The sequence below is a fragment of the Bos javanicus genome, chromosome 13 (assembly GCF_032452875.1).
Source record: "Bos javanicus breed banteng chromosome 13, ARS-OSU_banteng_1.0, whole genome shotgun sequence".
Classification (NCBI taxonomy): Eukaryota; Metazoa; Chordata; class Mammalia; order Artiodactyla; family Bovidae; genus Bos; species Bos javanicus.
The window spans coordinates 79,566,277-79,574,304 of record NC_083880.1 but is presented as its reverse complement, the minus strand read 5'-3'; positions in this window follow the sequence as shown (position 1 = coordinate 79,574,304).

Below are 8,028 nucleotides of genomic sequence, written 5' to 3'. Positions count from 1 at the left end.
TACCTGGAAAATCCCATGGACAGAGGAGCCTGGCGGGCTACAGTCCACGGGGGCACAAAGAGTTGGACAGGACTGAGCAACTGAGCACGCACACACACATACTAAAGTAGGTTGGGCCCTTAACCTAGATTTGGTGCCCTTATAAGAAGAAAGGAGACAGGAGCAGAGACTCGAGGAAGATGCTGTGTGAAGACAGAGGCAGAGATCAGCCTGATGCAGCGACAAGCCTCGCAACAGTCAAGGTTGCCAGGAGTCAGCAGAAGCTCCTGGAGCCTTCAGAGCCTGGCCCCGGTGACACAATGATTGCAGACGTCTTGCCTCCAGAACTGTGAGAAAATCATCTCTGTTTTACACCACCAAATTTGTGATTATTTGTCAAGGCAGCCCTAAGAAACTGATACACGCTTAAAACAGTGACACTCCCAGTAACCAACATGTAAGTGTGCTTGATAGTGCTGAAGTCCACACCCTCAACAGCACTGAGTGTTACCCTCTTTTCATTTATTTACTTGGCTACCCTGGGTCTTAGTTGCAGCATGTGGGATCTAGTTCCCTGACCAGGGATGGAAGGCTGAGCGCTGAAGAATTGATGCTTTCAAACTGTGGTGCTGGAGAAGACTTTTGAGAGTCCCTTGGACAACAAGGAGATCAAACCAATCAATTCTAAAGGAAATCAATTCTGAATATTCATTGGAAGGACTGATGCTGAAGCTGAAGCTCCAATACTTTGGCCACCTCATGTGAAGAGCCAACTCATTGGAAAAGACCCTGATGCTGGGAAAGATTGAAGGCAAAAGGAGAAGGGAAAGCAGAGGACGAGATGATTTGATCACATCACTGACTCAATGGACGTGAATTTAACCAAACTCTGGGAGACGGTGGAGGATCGAGGAGCCCAACGTGCTGCATTGGGGTCGCAAAGAGATGGGCACAACATAGCAGCTGAACAACGATGACAAAAAGCTGGAGGAAAGCAATTTGAGGAGAGTCCGTCAAATCTTTCTAACAAACCTCTTAATAATTGTATATTTGGAACTATTTCAAATGTTCAGAGAAAAGCAAATAAATAACATAACAGATAGACCTGTTACTCCATCCCTATTTAGTCAACACTAAGACCTACAAGTCCGTGATTCTTGATCTGCACTCACAGAATATAAAAAGCCCTGAAAACCGACAAGTGCTGTGAGGCTGTCTATTACCCTAACACTTCACCTCATTTGGAATACTGACATTTCATTGCCAATACAGCAGTATTTGATTACAGGGGCTGCCCCAGGTTCCCCTGGGAATATTGTGGATCTCTATCAAATTAGTTTTAAGTATCTTTTCATACAATTTCTATTTTGTTCACTCAGTCATGTCCAACTCTTTGCAACCCCATGGACTGCAGCACACCAGGCCTCCCTGTCCTTCACCACCTCCCAGAGTTTGCCCAAGTTCACGTCCATTGAATTGGTGATGCCATCCATCCTCTGTCGTCCCTTCCTCCTCCCGCCTTCAATCTTTCCCAGCATCAGGGTCTTTTCTAATGAGTCAATTTCTATACAATGTTAAAATCATAACAGGTAGAGTTATCCTCCCACTCACCTTTCACAAGCTCATTTCCCTCTGTCCTTCCCTCAAGGGAAAACCACACCCTGAAGCTGGAGTTTCTCTTTTTTCTGGCTGTTTTGATAATTTTACTTAAATAGTTGTGGAGGGCTTCCCAGGTAGCACTAGGGATAAACAATCTGCCTGCCAATGCAGGAGACAAGAGTTCAATCCCTGGGTCAGGAAAATCCCCTGGAGGAGGCTATGGCAACCCACTCCAGTATTCTTGTCTGGGAAATCCCATGGACAGAGGAGCCTGGTGGGCTACAGTCCACGGGTTCGCAAAAGGGTTAGACATGACTTAGCGGCTAAACAATAACAATACTTACAGAAAGAAATGATATCATTTTGTGTTCTTCACTACAAAAATAAAGCACACTTCATCCAGTTTCAATTTTATCTTTCATACCGTGTTCTCTGACTAAAATGTTAGAAATCAATAACAGAAAGATGACTACAGAAACCCCACACATTTGGAGCATTTAAAACACATTCTGGACTTCCCTGGTGGTATTCAATTAGAGGAATATACCAGAGTTTGTTTATCCATTCTCCTGGAGATGGACTTTTGGGCAGTTTCCATTTAGATCTATTGAGAATAAAGCTATTTGAACATTCTTATATAGTGTTTGTGTAGACATAGGTTTTCATTACTTAGAAACGAAATTGCTGGTTAGAGAACTTCCAAACAGTTCTCCACGGTATTTATCCCACCAGCAATCTGTGAGGTTTTCAGATGCTACACATATAATCCGGTATCGGGTGTGATCACTCTGTTTTTAACGTATTTATTTTTAAGTGAAGGATAACTGCATTACAGTGCCATGTTGGTCTCTTCCATACAACATGAATCAGCCGTAGGTGTACCTGGGTCCCGCCCTCCTGGGCCGCCCTCCCCCATCCCACCTCCAGGTTGTCACAGAGCCCCCGTCTGGCTCCCCGAGTCACACAGCAGATTCCCACCGGCTGCTTTACACATGGTGGTGTGTGTGCTCCCACGCTACTCTCTCCGTCCGTCCCGCCCTCTGCTTCCCCCGCCCCGACCCCGCCCGGGTCCGGAAGTCTGTTCTCTGTCTGCATCTCCACGGCTGCCCTGCCGATAGGTGCGCCAGTCCCATCTTTCTAGATTCCATACATGTGCATTAATATACGACATGTGTTTTTCTCTTTCTGACATACTTCACTCTGTATAATAGACTCTAGGTTCATCCACCTCATTAACACTGACTCAATCACGTTCCTTGTGGTCAGTCTTTTTATTTTATCCATTCTCCTGGGTCTGTACTGATAGCTCATTGTGGTTTAATTTGCATTTCTCCAGTGAGCATTTTTTCATGCCGAGTTTCCTTTTTAATAGATTTCAGTCTGACTGCTGGTAGAGACCAGACTGGAAAGGTTCAGAAGAGGAAGTGGCTCTTAGAAGGGGTCTCTTAGAAGGCTAGCTGCGAAGTGGTGAGGACGGGTTAGAATGGGGAGACACACACATCTGGCTTCCCTAGTGACTCAGAAGGTGAGGAATCCGCCTGCAGTGCAGGAGATGTGGGTTCAGTCTCTGGGTCGGGGAGATCCCCTGGAGAAGGGAATGGCAACCCTCTCCAGTATTCTTGCCTGGGAAATCCTATGGACAGAGGAGCGTGGCGGGCTATAGTCCATGGGGTCGTAAGAGTCGAACATGACTGAGCAACAAACACACTCAGTAAAATATAGATTTTACCTTGCAACTCGTGGGATCTCTCTTCCCAGACCAGGGACTGAACCCAGGCCATGACAGTGAAAGCCCAGAATCCTAGCCACTAGCCACCAGGGAAGTCCCAGGATGGGGATATGTTTTGAGATACAGCCAGGAGGAGTCCTTAGTAGATTGGATAGGAGTTGCAAGACAAAGAATCAAGAAAGATGTTCAGCTTTTGCCCTGAAACAAGGGGTGACTGGTGATGTCAGTCACTGCGGTGGCGACTATTGGGGAGGAGCAGGTCTGGAGGGAACAGGTCGCTTGACTCTTGCAAGACCAAATGTCCATCAGGTGTTCAATGGTGATGTTTGAGGAGAAAGATAAGCCAATCTGGAACTCGAGGAAATGGTTAAAATGGCTGTTTAAACCTGTGTGTGTGTGTGTGTGCGCGTGTGCACGCCAGTGCTTAATTGCTCAGGATTGACTCTTTGCAACCCCATGGACTGTAACTCGCCAGGCTTCTGGGTCCATAGGATTTTTCAGTGCCGAATACTGGAGTGGGTTGCCATTTCCTTCTCCAGGGGATCTTCCCAACTCTGGGATTGAACCTGAGTCTCCTGTGTCTCTTGCTTTGCAGGCAGATCCTTTACCCGCTGAGCCACCAGGGGTGCCCCCTTTAAGGCCATCAGATCAGATCAGTCGCTCAGTCGTGTCCGACTCTTTGCCACCCCATGAATCGCAGCACGCCAGGCCTCCCTGTCCATCACCAACCCCTGGAGTTCACTGAGACTCACGTCCATCGAGTCAGTGATGCCATCCAGCCATCTCATCCTCTGTCGTTCCCTTCTCCTTCTGCCCCGAATCCCTCCCAGCATCAGAGTCTTTTCCAATGAGTCAACTCTTCGCATGAAGTGGCCAAAGTACTGGAGTTTCAGCTTCAGCATCATTCCTTCCAAAGATATCCCAGGGCTGATCTCCTTTAGAATGGACTGGTTGGATCTCCTTGCAGTCCAAGGGACTCTCAAGAGTCTTCTCCAACACCACAGTTCAAAAGCATCAGTTCTTCAGCACTCAGCCTTCTTCACAGTCCAACTCTCACATCCATACATGACCACAGGAAAAACCATAGCCTTGACTAGACGAACCTTTGTTGGCAAAGTAATGTCTCTGCTTTTGAATATGCTATCTAGGTTGGTCATAACTTTCCTTCCAAGGAGTAAGCGTCTTTTAATTTCATGGCTGCAGTCACCATCTGCAGTGATTTTGGAGCCCAGAAAAATAAAGTCTGACACTGTTTCCACTGTTTCCCCATCTATTTCCCATGAAGTGATGGGACCGGATGCCATGATCTTCATTTTCGGAATGTTGAGCTTTAAGCCAACTTTTTCACTCTCCACTTTCACCTTCATCAAGAGGCTTTTTAGTTCCTCTTCACTTTCGGCCATAAGGGTGGTGTCATCTGCATATCTGAGGTTATAGGGATGGCTAAAGTCACTAGGCAGTGGGTGTCAACTTTGGCTGCGCTTCTGAAATCAACTGGGGAGCTTCAAAAATACTGATGCCTGGGCTCCACTCCAGGGATTCTGATGTAATATGTCTGGGGGTGAGGCTCAGGCATAACGATTTTTAGAAGTATCCTGAGTTATTCCTCTTGGACTGCAAGGAGATCCAACCAGTCCATCCTAAAGGAAAGCAGTCTTGAATATTCATTGGAAGGACTGATGTTGAAGCTGAAACTCCAATACTTTGGCCACCTAATGCAGAGAGCTGACTCATTTGAAAAGACCCTGATTTCTTTGCTGGGAAAGATTGAGGGCAGGAGGAGAAGGGGACAACAGAGGATGGTTGGATGGGATCACCAACTCTATGGACGTGGGTTTGGGCAAACCCCGGGAGTTGGTGATAGACAGGGAGGCCTGGTGTGCTGCAGTTGATGGGGTCGAAAAGAGTTGGACACGACTGAGCGACTGAACTGAACTGAGCTGAACTGAGTGATTCCAAAGTAAGTGCAGAGGTTGACCACCTCTGATGGGAACAACACAGCGTTGTAGAGCAGATCTCTGGGCTTTCACCTCGTGTAATTGAAACTTCATGTCCATTGACCAGCAGCTCCCCATCCAGCCCCTCTCCTCTGCCCCTGGCAGCCACCATTCTGCTCCCTGTTTCTATGAGTTTGACTGCTCTGGATGTAAGTGAGATCACACAGTATCTGGCCTTCTGTGACTGGCTTTACATCACTTGGCATTATGTCCTCATGGTTCATTCATGGGATACTTCATGCCAGGCTTTCCTTCCTTTTCAAGGCTGAATAATGTTCCCTTGTACGTGGTTATCACCTTTTCTGTAGTCATTCCTCCCTTGATGGACATTTCGGTTGCTTCCACATCCTGTTTCTTTGGTTGGTTAGTTTCTTCGCCACACCACGGCATATGGGATCTTAGTTCTCAGACCAGGAATCTAACCCATGCCCCGCTGCAGTGGAAGCGTGGAATCTTAACCACCAGGCCATCAGGGAAGTCCCTACACCTTGATTATTGTGAATAATCCTGCATCGAACATGGGAATGCAGATCTCTTCAAGATCCTGGTTTTAATTCGTTTGGATACATACCTGGGAGTCAAATTGCTAGATCATGTATTACTTTTGGTTTACAGTTTGGTTTAACTTTTGAGGAACTTTCAAGCGGCCCAGTTTTCATTCCTGGAGTTTTCAGGTACATGAACCCAAGCATCAGCACAGAGGGTAGTATAAAAGGCAGGTGCTGGATTCTGAAGTCTGACTGCCTGGATTCAAATCCACCGTGCGACTTTGGGCAAGCTTTTTAACCTCTGTGAACCTCGGTTTTCTCATCTGCACAATCAAAACTTATCTATTAAGGAAATACTGATTGAGTGCTATAATGCTTCTAACACAGGGGATGGTGACTGGCACAGAAGAACTTTGGCCCTCTTGATGCTTACATTCTGTTTAGAAAGATAAGTAGATTAAAAATTTACTTCCTAGTAAAATACATGGCAACTTTTATTGGGATCAATGCTAATGAAAAAAGATTAAAGCAGGAAAGAGTTACAGAAAGCATAGCTTTGTGCCCACGCAGTCGTGTCCAACTCTTTGTGATCCCATGAACTGTAGCCCACCAGGCTCCTCTGTCCTGGGAATTTTTCAGACAAGAATACTCCAGTAGGTTGCCATTTCCTTCTCCAGGGGATCTTCTGGGGCCAGGGATTGAACCTGCGTCTCCTGCATCTCCCGAATTGGCAGGCAGATTCTTTACCACTGAGCCATGGAGAGGCCCTTGAAATGCTTCCTTGCCATCATCAAATTGTCACCAGGAGGGAAATTTAAGAGTCAGTTTCTCTGGAGACTCACTGCAGCCCCCAGCCCTGCTCTTCAGCCCTCAGAAAAGAAACCTGGAATCCTTTTTAGGAGAGCTCTCCTTTACAGATCTTGTTAATCTAAGGCATTCTGTTTTCTCTATAAATAAGGCAACAGTCCCCAGCGTGGCCTGGGTGGTATCTCCTCACTGTGTATGGTATCTGGTGCAGAATGGAAGTGAGGGAGTTTGTGGAAGGAAGCAGGGGAAAGATATGGAAGAAACCCAGAAGAGCCTTTTACTTTTGAAGAATGCGATAGCCTGTCACCCTTGAACCCAAATTACGCCGTTTGTTTGTGGGGTGGGGGCCTTTCGCAGAAGCTGAAGCACCGCGCTCTTACCGACTGTGCTGATCAAGCCCTGTTCGTCCCCTGCACTCTGAGCCATCAGGAGTCTCGGGAGACGAGTGGGTATCACATATCTTCCTAAACCACCCCCAGAGCTGGGCCGGAAGTTAAACAGTTCCCCAGGCTTTCTTTCTCTGTTCCCTGCAGGATCAAATACTCCCTACAGCCAGAGGCCTAACTGTGTCTTTTCATCTAAACTGGGATCTCCACGCAGTCAGGGGTTCTGTCTTCTTTGTTTTTGTAATCGCCACGATCTGGCATAGAGCACCAGGCAAGGGAGGCGTGAAGGAGTGGATGACGGATGGATGGATGGATGGATGGATGGGGAGATAAGTATATGGAAGGAAAGTAGGAAGACAGGGAAAGGAGGAAGTTTGGAATGAGTGGAGATGTGGAAAGAAGAAAGGAATGAGGAAGGAAGGGAGGAGGGAGGGAGAAGGATGAATAGATAAATAGATGGTGACTGAGTGAATGAACAGAGGGATGGATGATAGATAATAGTAGTGAGCATTTTGTAAGCCCTTATTATGTGCCAATTTCATCTTCTCCACCATTTTCAATATATGAAAATGAGCTTCAGGAGAGCTGTCAGAAACCCAAAATGATATAATTCTGCCTGACTCCTGAGTGAGCACACTGACCCATTATACCTGATGTTGAATATATGGATGGATAAATGAATGATTTGTCTGCATGCAGACTTTTCTTAAGGGTTTCCTGGGTAGCTCAGCTGGCAAAGAATCCGCCTACAATGCAGGAGACCCCGATCAATTGCTGGATTTGGAAGCTCCCCTGGAGAAGGAATAGGCTACCCACTCCAGTATTCTTGGGCTTCCCTGGTGGCTCAGACAGTAAAGAATCTGCCTGAAATGTGGGAGACCTTGGTTTGATCCCTGGATTGGGAAGATCCCCTGGAGGAGAGCATGGCAACCCTATGTAGTATTCTTGCCTGGAGAATCTTCATGGACAGAGGAGCCTGGCAGGCTACAGTCCATGGGGTCTCAAAGAGTCGGACACGACTGAGCAACTGAGCTCAGCACAAT